We start from the raw sequence: 14,194 nt of genomic DNA, 5'->3' as shown, positions 1-14,194 counted from the left end.
AAAAGTAAGGCTGTGAATTTCTTATGGACAGGAACTGGCCTCGGTCACAGCAGGCAGAAGAGTAAATGAATAAGGTTGTCCGAGTGCTTTTTAACAACAGCAGCCACACTTCACAAAGCACTGCTAAGGAAGCATTTCCCCTTCCCCTTTGCAGTCGCATGGCTCCCTGGACTCCAGCAGGTCTCTGTCTCCCCTTTTCAGGTCAAACAGCATCTTTCCAGCTCCGCTGCTGACGCCACCCTGGCCACCTGAGATCACCGCAAGTTCTCCTTGTCTTCCAGAACTCCAGCCACACCACCCGGTCCTATGCCGCACGCAGACCTGAAGAGCGTGTGGTCTACTCTTCCTACAGGTTAGTGTCGAAAGTATTGAACAGGATACATCCTTACACTCATCAACGCACTGGCCTCCTCTTCCCCCTAGCTCTGACTCTGGTGAATTCTACCACCACAGCTGTCACATCTACGTGGAAACCACAAGCACCAAACTTCAAATTTGCTATTTGTCCTTCTAAAATAAAAACACTCAAAACGTAGCCATTCCTTATATTCTAACATCTAGTCATTAAGAATTCAAATATGCATTATATGGCGCCATGAGTACAATGAGGATCAAAAGGGACAAAGCCCCTGTTTTCATGGAGTTTACATGGTGAGCAACTAAATAAACAAATAAAATGATTGCAGTTATGGACTTAATTTAAATAGGTTAATTGTGATTGGCGTTACGAAGGAAGTAAGCAGACTGATAAGATAGTTCTGGGCAGAACCTGCTTTAGTACAGAGCAGGCAGGGCCTTGGGGAGTGACTGCAGGGTGAGAAGGAACAAGAGCATCTAAGCCCAAGGAACAGCTACAGCCCAGCTGCTAGAATGGGATATGCGTGCTCCGCGGAGCTCACAGAGGGCCAGTGTGACTGGAGCAGAGTGGGCCTTGTATGGGTTTCACTTGCAATACAATGGGAAGCCACTGAGAAGTTCATCTAGTGGATGCAGAATGGTGTTGTTTGCAGTTTTTGAAGGGCCTTTTGCTGTATGATGATCGCACTGGGGATGGAGGAAAGTGAAAGGGGAAATACCAATGATAGAACTCTATGACAAAGGCTAAGGGAAGCAAGAAAGGGCTTGCACTGGTGGGTGGCAGTGAGATGGGAAGATAGATTCAAGATCTATTCTGAATGTATCCTGCATGCAGGTCAAATGTAAGGGGTGAAGGGAAAGTAAGAGTAAGGGTGATTTCAGCGATTAGAGCGAGGGCCATTCACAGAGATGGGGAGACTGGGAGAAGAATCATTTGGGCAGGGGAGTGGATGTCCAGAGTGTTCATCTGGGACGTGTTAAGTTTGAAATGAATCTGTGACAAGAACACAGAAAGCTAGGAAAATAGATAAGACAATTTTAATTGCCAGAAACAATTTAAAATATGCAGGAAAGTAAAGGTAATTACCATTGATCCCACGGCTTAGCCTTGAATGGTGCAGACTCAAAATAATGTCCATGCTGAATGTTAATGTAATCAAACATTTAAAATAACTATATTGAGAGGCTGGGGTGTGAGAGGTGGGCATCTATGTATGGCGGAGACTAGGAAGGGAAGAGTGTAACGTGCTAACCTTCCATGTGGGGAGTCAATAGATAATGTCCAGAGCTGGAAATATCGAGTACAAGCAACGTAAGCGTGTCATTTAGAATATACAGGTAAATACCAACACAATCAGCTACAAATGTTAAAAGTGGTTACCTCTGAAGAAGGGGAAGTTGAGGGTGCTGGGGGGAAGGTGCTAACAACAGCTGCTTATTAACAAAATTTATAGACCTGGGTGAATCTTTAAAGTATGTGCATATATTAATTTAATAAAAATGAAAGATTAAAAATGTTAAGAGAGCCAACCAACTCTACAAGGATGTCAAGACAGCCAGCCCTATGAGCATACCTAAATCCCAGGGTGAGCTTGGAACTTCTGCAAAGCTAAAAAGAAAAATGCTGTCATTAGAAATGCTCCTAGAGATAATATGGCTCATTTACTTATGACAATGGGCCTCTAAAATAGATACTTGTGTTACCATTTTACAGATATGAAAACTGAGGCTCAATGGGATTAACTTGTTTGAGATCACCATTCATTCATTCATTCATTCACTTATTTGATATTTATGCATCATCTCTTCTGCACTAGCCAGGCTAGAAGATGGCCATAGATTTTCAGACTCCAGAGTTTGTGTCCTTTTCCTCGTACCATTTTGTCTCCCATGAAAACAGCTTCCCCAAACTAGAGAAACCTCATGGACTCTTTAAGAGAATATGATTTTAAAGGGAATGGGAAGTTTAAATAAATATGTAATTCTGACTCTGCAAGTGGGACTAACTTAAGTGAGAAGGAAAGGAGATTGAAGGTTAAAGCACCTAAAATAGTTATAAAATTAGCTCCTTCATGAGTTCAGATTTTGTAATATACCAAATAAGACAGAAGGAACTCATGACTAAGAAAAAAATATAGAAGATAGGCACAAACCTTTAAGATCTGAGTCACAATGGTTGTAGATCAGTACAAGATAAAAGTTTATTAATGTTCAAGATCGCTAAAAATGGCTAAGAAAAATGTGGATGTGTCTGCTGTTCAAAGATGTTATGATGTTAACACATATCAAAGAAAGAGCCAACCTACTCTTTAATCCAGTTTGTTTCTATTTTCTTCATCAAGGAGAATGGTTTTCAAATGGAAAAAAAGAACATAAAAATTGCTGAAAGGTGGTTGAAGACCAAAACATGAGATGAGATAGTGAGTTAATGCTTGGGGAATTTAAATAAGTTTAATTCCCCACACCCAATAGAATTATATGCAAGCTTATTGAAGTTTCTGTATTTTGACCATTGAGTCATCCATGAAAATCAAATAGTTCAACCGAGAGCACGGGGACACAGGAGTTATAATAAAATAGTGAACAAAATTGTAAAATGCTGATATATTAAGATTCAAGATAGAAGAAGAAATGGTTGGCTAGAGCTTTGGCTGAGAGGAAAGATGACTTTCTAGGAAAGATGTGAATTCCTTCAGCGTCAGGCATCAGCAGCCACAGCCTCAAAGGACGGGCAGCAAAGCCATCATCTTTGGATGGCTGAGACCTTCATCACAGAGCCTTGGTGCCTTCACAGCACACTTGTTTCTTTGGTTGTCTACAGCTACAAGATGACCAAAATGATAACCAGGAAGAGGGATTCCTGGAATGTGGTTGAAAGCCCCTTTTCAGAATTCCCAGGTCTGCTCTGAAGGAATCTTGGGAGAGCTGGGGTTCTTAAGAAAGCGATGGGAGCAGAGCCATGAACGTTCCATTTTTTTTCACTCTTGTTACAAGTCTTCAGTGAAACCCATTCTTGGTCTTACAGAGATATTCTTGACTGGTGTGGTGAGCCTATGATACTAATAGCCAATATGTATTAATAGTCTGTGTAATGTTCACATTTTAACAGAGCATTCCTATGGGATGTTTTGATCCAAAGGAATGAATTCTTAATGGTGGAAAATTTGGCTTTAATGGTCTAGGAGTATGATTTAACAGAGGACCTTTGCCCTATGCCCCTCCCTCATATATTTTTTTGAAAATTTTTAATATTTATTCACTTTTGGGAGACAGAGAAAGGCAGAGCACGAGTGGGGAGGGGTGCAGAGAGAGAGGGAGACATAGAATCTGAAGCAGGCTCTGGGCTCCAAGCTGTCAGCACAGAACTCAATGCAGGGCTCAAGCCCACGACGTGAGATCATGACCTGAGCCAAAGTCAGGCACCCAACCGACTGAGCCACCCAGGCACCCCTGCCCCTCCCTCATATTTCTCATAACTGGTGTTCTATCTCTGCTTGCCATGTATTTCCAGAATGTGTCTTTGGATCCCCCATTTTTTTCTCTTTATTGAGGTCTTTGAATTATTTTCTGATTTTCACAGTGGTATATGTCAATTGAAGTAGGAGTATATAGATGCACTTGTGAGGTCTAGAGATCCATTTCCTTCATACTATTTAAAGAGGTACAAAGAACACACTAACCGGATTGACTTCATGTTTCAGATGTTTAACAAATGTTACGAGCCAGAGTGTATATCTCAAATGTATATTTATATAGTTGAGCACCGTAGAATGTGTCTTCAGGGTACTATTGTAAACAAGCTGTCAAGCCTAACTGGGTTATCTTGGGGGAAAAAAAAAACAACTTTTGTTGCACATGCCATTTACAAACCTTGTAAGAAACATTCACTGATCGAATCAATTGTACACGTTTAAATACATGAAATGCCGTGATATTTGTTCAAAAATCCAAAGGTGAGACTTTTGCCTATTAGGCTTTTGGGAAAGCTGTCTATTTTAAAAATTAAAATTCAGCAGATTAACAAAGTGCCTTAAAATTTTTTTTTAATTTTTTTTTAATGTTTATTTATTTTTGAGGCTGAGAGAGACAGAACATGAATGGGGGAGGGTCAGAGAGAGAGGGAGACACAGAATCTGAAACAGGCACCAGGCTCTGAGCCATCAGCCCAGAGCCCGACGCGGGGCTCCAACTCACAGACCGTGAGATCATGACCTGAGCCGAAGTTGGACGCTTAACCGACTGAGCCACCCAGGTGCCCCAAAATTTTTACATCAGTAATTGTTTTCATACTTTGAAGAAATAAAATTAAATTGATTATGTAACGCTGAGAGTGAATGTCAGACTTTGGGGTAAAGTTAATATACTCATTTTCTCATTCTTCTGCTTTTATTAGAAAATAAGCAGCATTATCCCAAACATCCCAAATTTCTGTGATTAAATGTAAATTTGTTTTCATCTGAAACATAAAACACTAGAATACCTAAAATAAAATTTTACTCATTACATTTAATTTTCAGGTTTCTTTGTAAGGAGAATTAATGGAGTAAAGGATCAGCCTCAGCAGTAGCAGAGTTTGGAGTAGGGGAGACTATAGCCAAGGTTATCAGTGAAGGCTTCCTGGAGGAAGGGAGGTTTGAACTAGGCCTTGGAGAATGAAAAGAATAGAGTCAAACTTGAGGACCCTGAAGAAGGAGGAAAAATAGGGAAAAATCTAGGTATGTCTGGGAAATAATGACTAATGCAATTTAGAGTAAAGTATGTAAGTAGTGGGTCTGTTGAAGGATCTCTCGCAGCAATCCAGGAAAGACATTGTGGTAGAGGCAATTCATTCATTCACTTCTTGATCCATTTGTCCAGTATCTGTTTACTGAGCACCTGTCACGTGCCAGGTACAACTGTAGACACTGAGAGTATAAAGGACGGGATGTACGAGGTAACTTATGACAGGCCTTTGGACAGAGTACAGCAACATGCTAGTACATTGTAGGCAGGAAAGGCGGAAATTCTCAAGCATTCGGAAGAAAATCACCAATGATACGGGTGGTAGGCAAGTGCCTTCCACTGTAGTCCGAGGAGTTAAAATAAGTGTCAGTGGATAAAAATTCCTAGAGCATTGACTTCCATTCATTAATTCAGCACGTTTTGATGGAGCCCCTGACTCTGGGCATAGTGCTGTGCTAACAGGGGAAGGAATTCTCAGCTGCTAGAATGGATGGCAAGGAAGGCATAGAACTCCCTCCCAGGATGTGTTGCCGGAGAGGGCAAACCTGTCTGGAATGGCTGGAGCTCAGGACACAAGAGGCCTGTGACCTCTTTGGATGGGGCAGGAAGCCCTCTGGGCTCCTGCAGCCCTCGGGTCATCATTATGGACATTGGCTATCTTTGAACTACAGTTTTGCAGAAGTGCCAACTATTAATAGACAGTAGAGAGCAGAGTTTACTGTAATAGGCTGACAAATATAGATCTGAGATATCATTATACGGCCAATTTCTCTTCTGCCCGCAAAAGCTTTGTTGGCCCTTGAGTTTCTTCCTTTCCCTCTCGCTCAACTAAACACAAATGGCTGGGTACAGAGCATATTCTGGCTCTGCCTGCGAACAAAGATAGGACACAAAGTAAGACATAAACTCTGGTATTATAGGGCCCATTTCTTATTTTCATTTATTTATTGTCAGACGTTTTAAAGGACCCAACAGACTTCTTCTCCATCCTTTGCTCCTGTCCCCCCTCTGAGCAGCCCAGAGCATTTGGACTTACATTTATTTTCATGCATGATTTACAAGCCTTCTCTTTGGGAATCTTGATGCTAGGTCACTAAGAGAGAATCCCGAAGTCATGTCAGGGAAAAGATATACTTTTATTTAATGGAGCAATAAACTGGTTATGGAGTCTCCTTAGAACTTTTTAAAAAGGTTGCTGTAGGCAATAGTTTGAATGTCGTCCAAATCCTGAACGTATCTTTTTTAGTCTTAAATAATTATAGAGCTGGCGCGCTTTTGTGATTATCCCAGTGATAGACTCACCTAGAAATAGAGCAAAGGACTCTTATTAATAGTGTCCACACGGTGGTTCCTTCCACACATGAAGACTAAAATAAAATAGTCAAACTTGAGGGAGTTTTAGCTATAACCTGAAAAAATATTCAAATGATTCTGTGCCTCCACTTGTGAAAAAGCTAAGATCAATTTCCAATATATTTTTAAGGGCAACAGTATGTGGTTCAAGTTACCCCTGAATGCAAACACATAGCACTGTGGGTTTTTAAGTGAATGATAAATGTCAGTTCACAGGTTCCCTGTACTGTTGAATTGCTTATCTCAAGACATGGTAGAATCATGGTTTGGGACTTGAAAACATTCTTCCCTTACGGATCTGTTTTCTATCACCTCAACTCTGCCCTCTACTTTGTTACCAAAAATTCTATTGTGTTTTCCTCACAGACTTCCTTGCCTGTAGGTATTTTATAGCATTGTGGTAATATCATCTTTCCATGGCTTGCACTTTTTTCATTTTAACCCTGAATTCAAGGACTACTTTTCCGGCCTTTAATGAGGCAAATCTATGTTTTTAATCCATTTATATAACACGGAAGGATTTACTTTGAAGATTTCTTTTTTAATAAGGCATTGTGAAACTGGAAAGTATTGTTCATATTGCAAACGTGGGCATATTTCACCTAGAAAACAGCGAGAAAATAAATGACTCAGAAATCCGCTGTTAGTGATGATGTGAAAACTATCATGTGTTTGTTACGCTTGTTATTTGTTAGTGCAATGTAGACCTTTAAGTTATTAGATATGTCTGTGAAAATACTGGCTGAATAGGAGAACTGGATAAAAATCCAAGAAGATAACATGACCTTTGAACCTTATTCATTGGCAGGGACTAATATGTCTGAAGAAATGCTGTTTGGATAATCATTGTTCCTGTTCATCACATGCATTGAGAACCATGCTGAGACTACCACGGTGAGCAAGAGAAAATCTCTGGCGGAAAGGGCTTGACACATAGTGGGGAGTAAGCCATGACATTACTCTCGGATAAATTCTATGACTGGAAAGTACGGGAAGGCACATGGGAATTAGAGAGTAACTCCACTGCAGAGAACAGCAGATAATCCTAAAGAAAGTAATGTCAAAGTTGCTGTGGTCAGCATAACTTCAAGAAGATCCCCAGTGAACCGTGTCTTTAAGTAATGCCCCTCCCTTGAGGGTAATGGCCCTCTGTGTAATGCCCCTCCTTGAGGGCGAGACCTGTCAATTACTTCCATCCATAGAATATAGCAAAGTTGATAGGATGTTACTCCCATGATTTTGCTACATTGTATGACAAAGGTGGAAGGAATTTGCATAGGTAAATCAGGCTCCTAATCAACTGACTTCATGTTAACCCAGAGGGAGATTATTTTGGGTGGGCTGACCTTATCAGCCAAGCTCTTTAAAAAAGACCAGAAGTCAGGAAGATTTGCCTCTTGGCTTTGAATCAGTAGCTGCCATGTTTCTAGAGGGTCTGGGAGTGGGCCAAACGGTGAAGAATTGTGGGGGTCTCGGGAAGCTGAGAGAGGTGCCTGGCTGATAGCCAGCAAGAAAGCAGGAACCTCAGTCCTACAACCACAAGGAATTAAATTCTGCCAACAACCACATGAGCTTGGAAGAGGACCTTGTGCTCCGGAAAGGAAAGTGGCTCAGCTGACACCCAGACCGCAGCCAGGTGACATCCTGAGCTGTGGACCCTAAGCGCTGGGCTGCACTCAAACTCCTGACTCACGGAAAGTGTGAGATGATGCACGTGTGTTGAGGCAGCTAAATTTGTTATGCGGCGTTAGGAAGCCAGTACAGCTGAGACGTGACTGATGGCCCTTAGATGGGGAATGCTCCAGGATTTTAGTAGTATGTGTAAAATCACAGGCTTTCTGGTCAACATTAACTTAGCTTCTTATTTAGCCAGCTGCCTCTGAACAGGTTAGTTAACCTCTCAGTTTGCCTATTCTGGAAAATGGACATTATCATTATCATCACCATCCTCCCTACCATCATCGTTATCATCACCGTCATCATCACCACCACCCCCTGTCTCTGTCACATCCTTGTCATCGTCACCTTAATCATCACCGTCCTCATCTGCATCATCACCATCATCATTCTTCCCTTATAGGGCAGCTGTGAGGATTAAGTGAACTAAGCTGCTGAATGATTTTAAATAGAAGCAGGGCATGAACAGAGCCAGGATTCTAGTTCAGTCTGTCTGACACCGGGTTCTAGAATGCTCTTCTCAACTATAATGTATATTGTCCTTCTCTATTGTTATGCATTCACATTTAGTCATCTGACAGATCTGACTTTAAGATCCAGCTTCACCTTGAGCAAGAAATTAAAATTTTAGGGTGTGTCCTCATATATAAGGTATGAAATAATAGCACCCAGCTTATAGGACTGTAAGGATTAAATGAGATAGCACATACAAAGTGAGTAGCAAAGTACGCACTTAAGCATTTCTTCGACAACTTACATTGCTTAAGAAATGTTTATATGTATTACTACCTGCAGACTTCATTCACTGTACATATGATCCACACACATAGTCCTATCTACACATGTATGAAAAGCTTCTCTGCATAAGGCATAGATTATGGGGGAAGATTATGAAAATCATTGAGACTAAGACACGTTTTGATAGGTCCAGAACGTGTCAGGTCAGGTGAGCGCCGGGAATCAGTGGACATGTTAGATGTGCAGAGATCATCCTTCCAATCGCTGCGTTTCTTAATTTTAAAAATTCTTCACTGTAATTACTTCCTGTGTGTGTGGATGTAGCCGAGCCAACTGATTTACACCCCTCAGGTCCTTCTTCACTGATTATATAATTATTTGTTCCTTGATTTTCAAGGGCTGAATCATTGCTTTCTATTTTCATAGCTTCCCTTTCTCTAAAAGGGCTTGCCTTGCCCTGTGAATAGGTCCTGGTGATGTTTAGTTGGTGGAAAGCACGCTTTTTCACACAGTGTGGCTTATTATTACTATAATTTTCTAAGCTTGGCTCTTGCCACTGCTAGTCCCGAACAAGCCGCAAACTGAAAATGCTGGAAGTCATGATGAGGAGTGGAGAAGATTTGTTTTATTTTCTCACGGTGCAAATGCAGTCTTTCCTGTGCCTGCTCTGCTTGTTTTATTGGCTCTTCTGCTTCCTCCCTCTTTCTGACTCATTGGTATAGACTGTGTTTATTGTTGTCTTACAAATTATCCTTCCACTTGGCATTTGCTGTTGCTAATTGCCTACTAACTTTCTCGCCATTCGAGTAATGAGTGGCAATTTCGCATCTACCTCCAAGCAGATATTATGGTTTCTCATCATTATTACACTGCATCTATTTCTCTCTTATACTCTGTTTGACTTATATGTATATAATGTCTTTTTTTTTTACATGAAAGAAGCAGCAACCATTTATATTCATAATTATTCCATCTTTTCCAGAGCAAGGCAAAATAAGTATATTCAACACATTCTGTATGGCGATTTAGATTAGGGAACTGAATTACAGTTACTAACATTTTCAATAAAGTTTGAAAATTGTGCAATTGTACAAACATATCAGAGCCTCTTTATCACTTTTGTCGGGGCAGAGAGCTAAAGCCTGTATGAGTTCTAGAACTGGGTGAGACTCCTGAGCACCTGTGGTGAGCTGACCGTTTAGATGGGGACCTTTTACTGATCATCCAGGGGCACATTTCAAACTCTTCAACCAATTTGCCCACTGACTGATGGCACCTCTTTTCCTGGTACAGGTTGGACCACTGAGAGCCAAGAGACAAAAAGCAATAGAGGGCAGTGTTCTTCTGCTACAGGAAGATTATATAAAACATGGTCAAGTTATTACTCTGTAGCTCATTTGAATAGGCATTTTTACCCAGATTCACCTGATTTTGGATAGCAGAGTCCATACGTGTCCTCTAGAGGCTGGCTGATTGTTACCGGAACCACTATTGACAATGCTGCTCGTTTAAGGTCTGTCTCTTGAACTGAAATTATCTCCCACTTGTCTTAACCCCACAGTCATCCCTCCCCAATCCATCCTTTCCATTGTTGCCGGAATTCTCTGTTTGAAACAGAAATCTACGTCATCCCCGTGCTGAAGAAGGCTTGTTATTTCCCCACTGTAATGAAGAGATGATGGTTAAGTGCACAACTTTGGAACAATGGAAACTTGGCTAGACAACTTTGCCTTAGTGATTCTACTTGAACCTCAGCTTTCTCACCTGAAAAATGGGGGTAATGATGTGCACTGCATCGGATTATGTGCAGGTTAGAAATAACATGCCGAGTGCTCAGTGGAGCCTCTTATGTAATGTGAGCTTTCAGGAAACGCTAGCTCTTAGCTAGTCTTTTTTAAATAAGCCTGATGGATTTAAAGTTAGCATTCCTTTCAGAAAAAGGGAAAGCATCAGGAGCGAGAATTCATGTAATTTGGCCTCTTCCTCCAATCCATCAAAACTTAACATAATTCAATTGTAAAGCAGTTGTAATTCATGGCTCTGTTTTCTCATGTGCCAGGTTATTTTATATTCAAGTGATCATGACTATTAGAAGAATATTCCATTTTTAGAACCGGATTTCAGGGAGTTGACAGAAATGTCAACATAACATGGCCAAAAAGAAATACATAAACAATCAGATCAAAGAGACTCAGCCAGAAGAGAATCCTATTCAGAGGAAGAGAGAAAAATGTTCAGAGGGAAATTAAAGAGGCTGACAACAAATTAAATATCACCGGCAAGAACATTTTTATCTGGCGCATGATGCTTTGTGGGTTCTGATTCTTCTTTTGAACACCCGCACTCACGTGAATCCCTTTGCATTTGGGGCCTTCCCCCTGGGATGACCCCAGAGTCTACACGCAACAACATCTTTGCTCATCTCTCATTTCACATCCCTTGGTTTTGCCTTCTCTCTACCCCATCATGTGTTGCCCCCAATCAACACCTGTCCATTTTACTGCCTTTCTCTACATTCTTCTTCTGCATATCACTTGTCACTACTATGAAATATGCAATATTTGTGCATCGTCTTTCTGCCCCACTCAAATGCATCCTGTCCAAGGGCAGGGTATTATAGACTGAATGCTTATGTTCCTTCCAAATTCATATGTTGAAATCAAACCCCCAGTAAGATGGCATTTGGGGCGGGGCTTTGGGAGGTGATTTGGTCACGACAGTGACACTGCCAAGAATGGGATTAGTGCCTTTATAAAAGGGGACCCCAGAAGGCCCCCTCATCTCCTCTATCATGTGAGGACACGGTAAGAAGATGGCTGTTGATGAACCAGGAGGTGGGTTCTCACCAGACACCAAATCTGCCAGCACCTTGATCTTGGACTTGCCCAGCTTCCAGAACCGTGAACAATAAATTTCCATTATTTATAAGCCACTGGTCTGTGATACACTGTTACAGGGGCCTGGTTGAACTAAGACACAGGGGCTTTGTGTTATTCAGAGTTATATCCCCGGTACCTAGAATAGAGCTTGATATCATAGGTAGTCAATAAATCCTTGTAAGATGAGTAGATGGATGGTAAAGTTAAAGTCCAAATCCCCAAGAAGAAATGTTTACAAGCTCTATTTCTTTCTTGTTTTTTAAGTTTATTTATTTGAGAGAGAGAGAGAGAGAGAGACAGACAGAGAGAGAGAGAGAGAGAGAGAGAGAGAGAGAGAACGTGAGCAGGAGAGGGGCAGAGAGATAGAGAGGAGAGAACGAATCCCAAGCAGTCTCTGCTCTGTCAGCACAGACCCTGACGTGGGTCTCGAACTCACGAGTAGTCAGATCATGACCTGAGCTGAACTTGAGTCAGAGGCTTAACCGCCTGAGCCACCCAGGTGCCCCTCTTCTACTTTGTTAATTGTCAAAGAGAGAAATGTCTCATAGATTGGGACTTCTTCCTAAACAACTCTTTAGTGATGGAAAGCTGCCTGGGCACCCATTTTCTTTGCAAAGTGCCTGAAATTCGCTTAATGCATTTATTGGCATATGGTGTTTTGAGTACTTATTATTATTATTCTAAGTATGATAGATTAAAAATGAGATTTCTATTCAGGAATACAGCCTGCGTTACAACAGTGTGCGTCTACTGCTCACAGAGCTGTCTCTGACCGTCGCCCCTTTGTCAGACGTGAGTGACTGCACCTAAATGGACCGGCTGAAAAATAGGAGGGGCCCCACTGTCAGCACTGATAGGGGCTGCAAAGCCTCACAGCTGCCGCTCCTGGGGTCCCTTCCTGCTCTGAAATCTGCAGCAGTTCCATCTGGCAGAGTTTTCAAAGTTCTTCCCTGTTTCTTCATCTTCCGGGTAAGAGGATTCACAGCAGTGCTCAGAGGGGCACAGAAAGAGGGGTGATGAGTCTGGAGACGTGGGTTCCTGATTTAGTCCCACCACCGTGTACCCCTAATTGAACACCACTTACTCTTCTGGTCCCCCAATTTCCCGATCTATAGATGGGAATAATGCTAGTGCCCTACAGTATCCCAGAGGAATGTCACGAGGAGAAAATGAAGGGCGGCATGAAAGTATCTTGACAAATACAAGCACAAGTCTCTTTCAAAAGCAACATCCAGTGCAGAATATCAGCTCCTTTCTTGCATCACCAATGGAGACAAAGAAAAAAACTCCACTGTCATTTCAAAAGGTAGTTCCAACTACGTCAAGGACACTCAAGACTATGTTAATATTAGCTCTCCTGGCATAGTCTTCAAACCATCATTTGATATCTACTTTAAACGTATAAATATGAATGGCAGGTTACAAAAAAAAAATCAGGACTAAGACCAAGAGAAGAAATAAAAGAGACTCTGCGAATATATACATGTCTCAATTTTGGGGTATGTTACTAACAAACCACCAAAAAGCAGTCACATTTGTAAGACGTATCATCCCCTCTTTCTCTGTCTCCTCTCTCTTTCTGATTTCTCTACGGATTTTCCAAACTTTGCAGAGGCTCTTTTTGCATATTAAACTGAAGTCAGCTTCAAACACAAGCACAAACAACCCTGCTAAAAACATTTTGTTCAATGAAGGATGAACTATATGACTCACCACATTATTATTTTTGCAAAAAGCTATTATGTAAATATACAGGCTTATATGAGCTTAAATAGTCCGAGGCAAGGATGCAAAGAAAGGAAATACATACACATCTACCGAAGCAATGCTCACGGCGGCCTGGTTTTAACAGACAATTGCACACCCTCACTTAAAGGGCAAAGAAGAAACCATATGTCTATTTTAGTGACTCCATCCCGAAACGGTGTACTTATTCCTTTTATTATATTTTCAAATAAATACATATGGGACCCGTCAGATGTCAACAGTGGCTCAGAAAAGAGTATGAATTAGTCACACTGGCACACAGGGCTCGGGAACAATGAACGGTGCTCTGGAAGACCCTTGAATACAAGCCTATTTGCCTTTTAATCCAAATGAATAATTAATGATAATTATCATGCTGCAGTTATTATCTGTGATAATAATATATCCGTAAGGTGAATAAATTCAATCTGCTACTATGCAGAAATGGCAACTCATAATATTCTTAAGAAATACAGATATAATTATCAGTATTAATGGTCAAGGAAAGAAAGAGACTTTTATATGAGGAATTACAGCAAAAGGTCTAAAGTAAGGTGGAAATGAATCCTCCTGATAATAGTGTTTTCACCGCCGTCACCGCCATGGCCCTGCTGCGGTGACGTTGGGGTTCTTCCTTTTGTGGGTAGGTTCCATTTAAGTAAAAGCTTTACTCTGCACTTGTGCATCGCAATCTGCCCGTAACACTTCCATTATCGCTCTTT

General features: G+C 41.3%; 1 long non-coding RNA gene across 1 annotated transcript; it reads left to right on the top strand.

Moving 5' to 3' along the window:
- The first annotated feature begins 207 nt into the window (after positions 1-207).
- LOC125933890 (uncharacterized) lies at positions 208-13,664 on the top strand. The gene is made up of 3 exons (XR_007461141.1): positions 208-352; positions 7,241-7,326; positions 12,444-13,664. It is a non-coding gene; the product is annotated as an uncharacterized LOC125933890 (long non-coding RNA).
- Positions 13,665-14,194: the final 530 nt, after the last annotated feature.

The sequence above is a fragment of the Panthera uncia genome (assembly GCF_023721935.1).
Source record: "Panthera uncia isolate 11264 chromosome A1 unlocalized genomic scaffold, Puncia_PCG_1.0 HiC_scaffold_16, whole genome shotgun sequence".
NCBI classification, from domain to species: Eukaryota; Metazoa; Chordata; class Mammalia; order Carnivora; family Felidae; genus Panthera; species Panthera uncia.
Note: the sequence above shows the minus strand (reverse complement) of the source record. Positions and strands in the feature narration are given on the sequence as shown.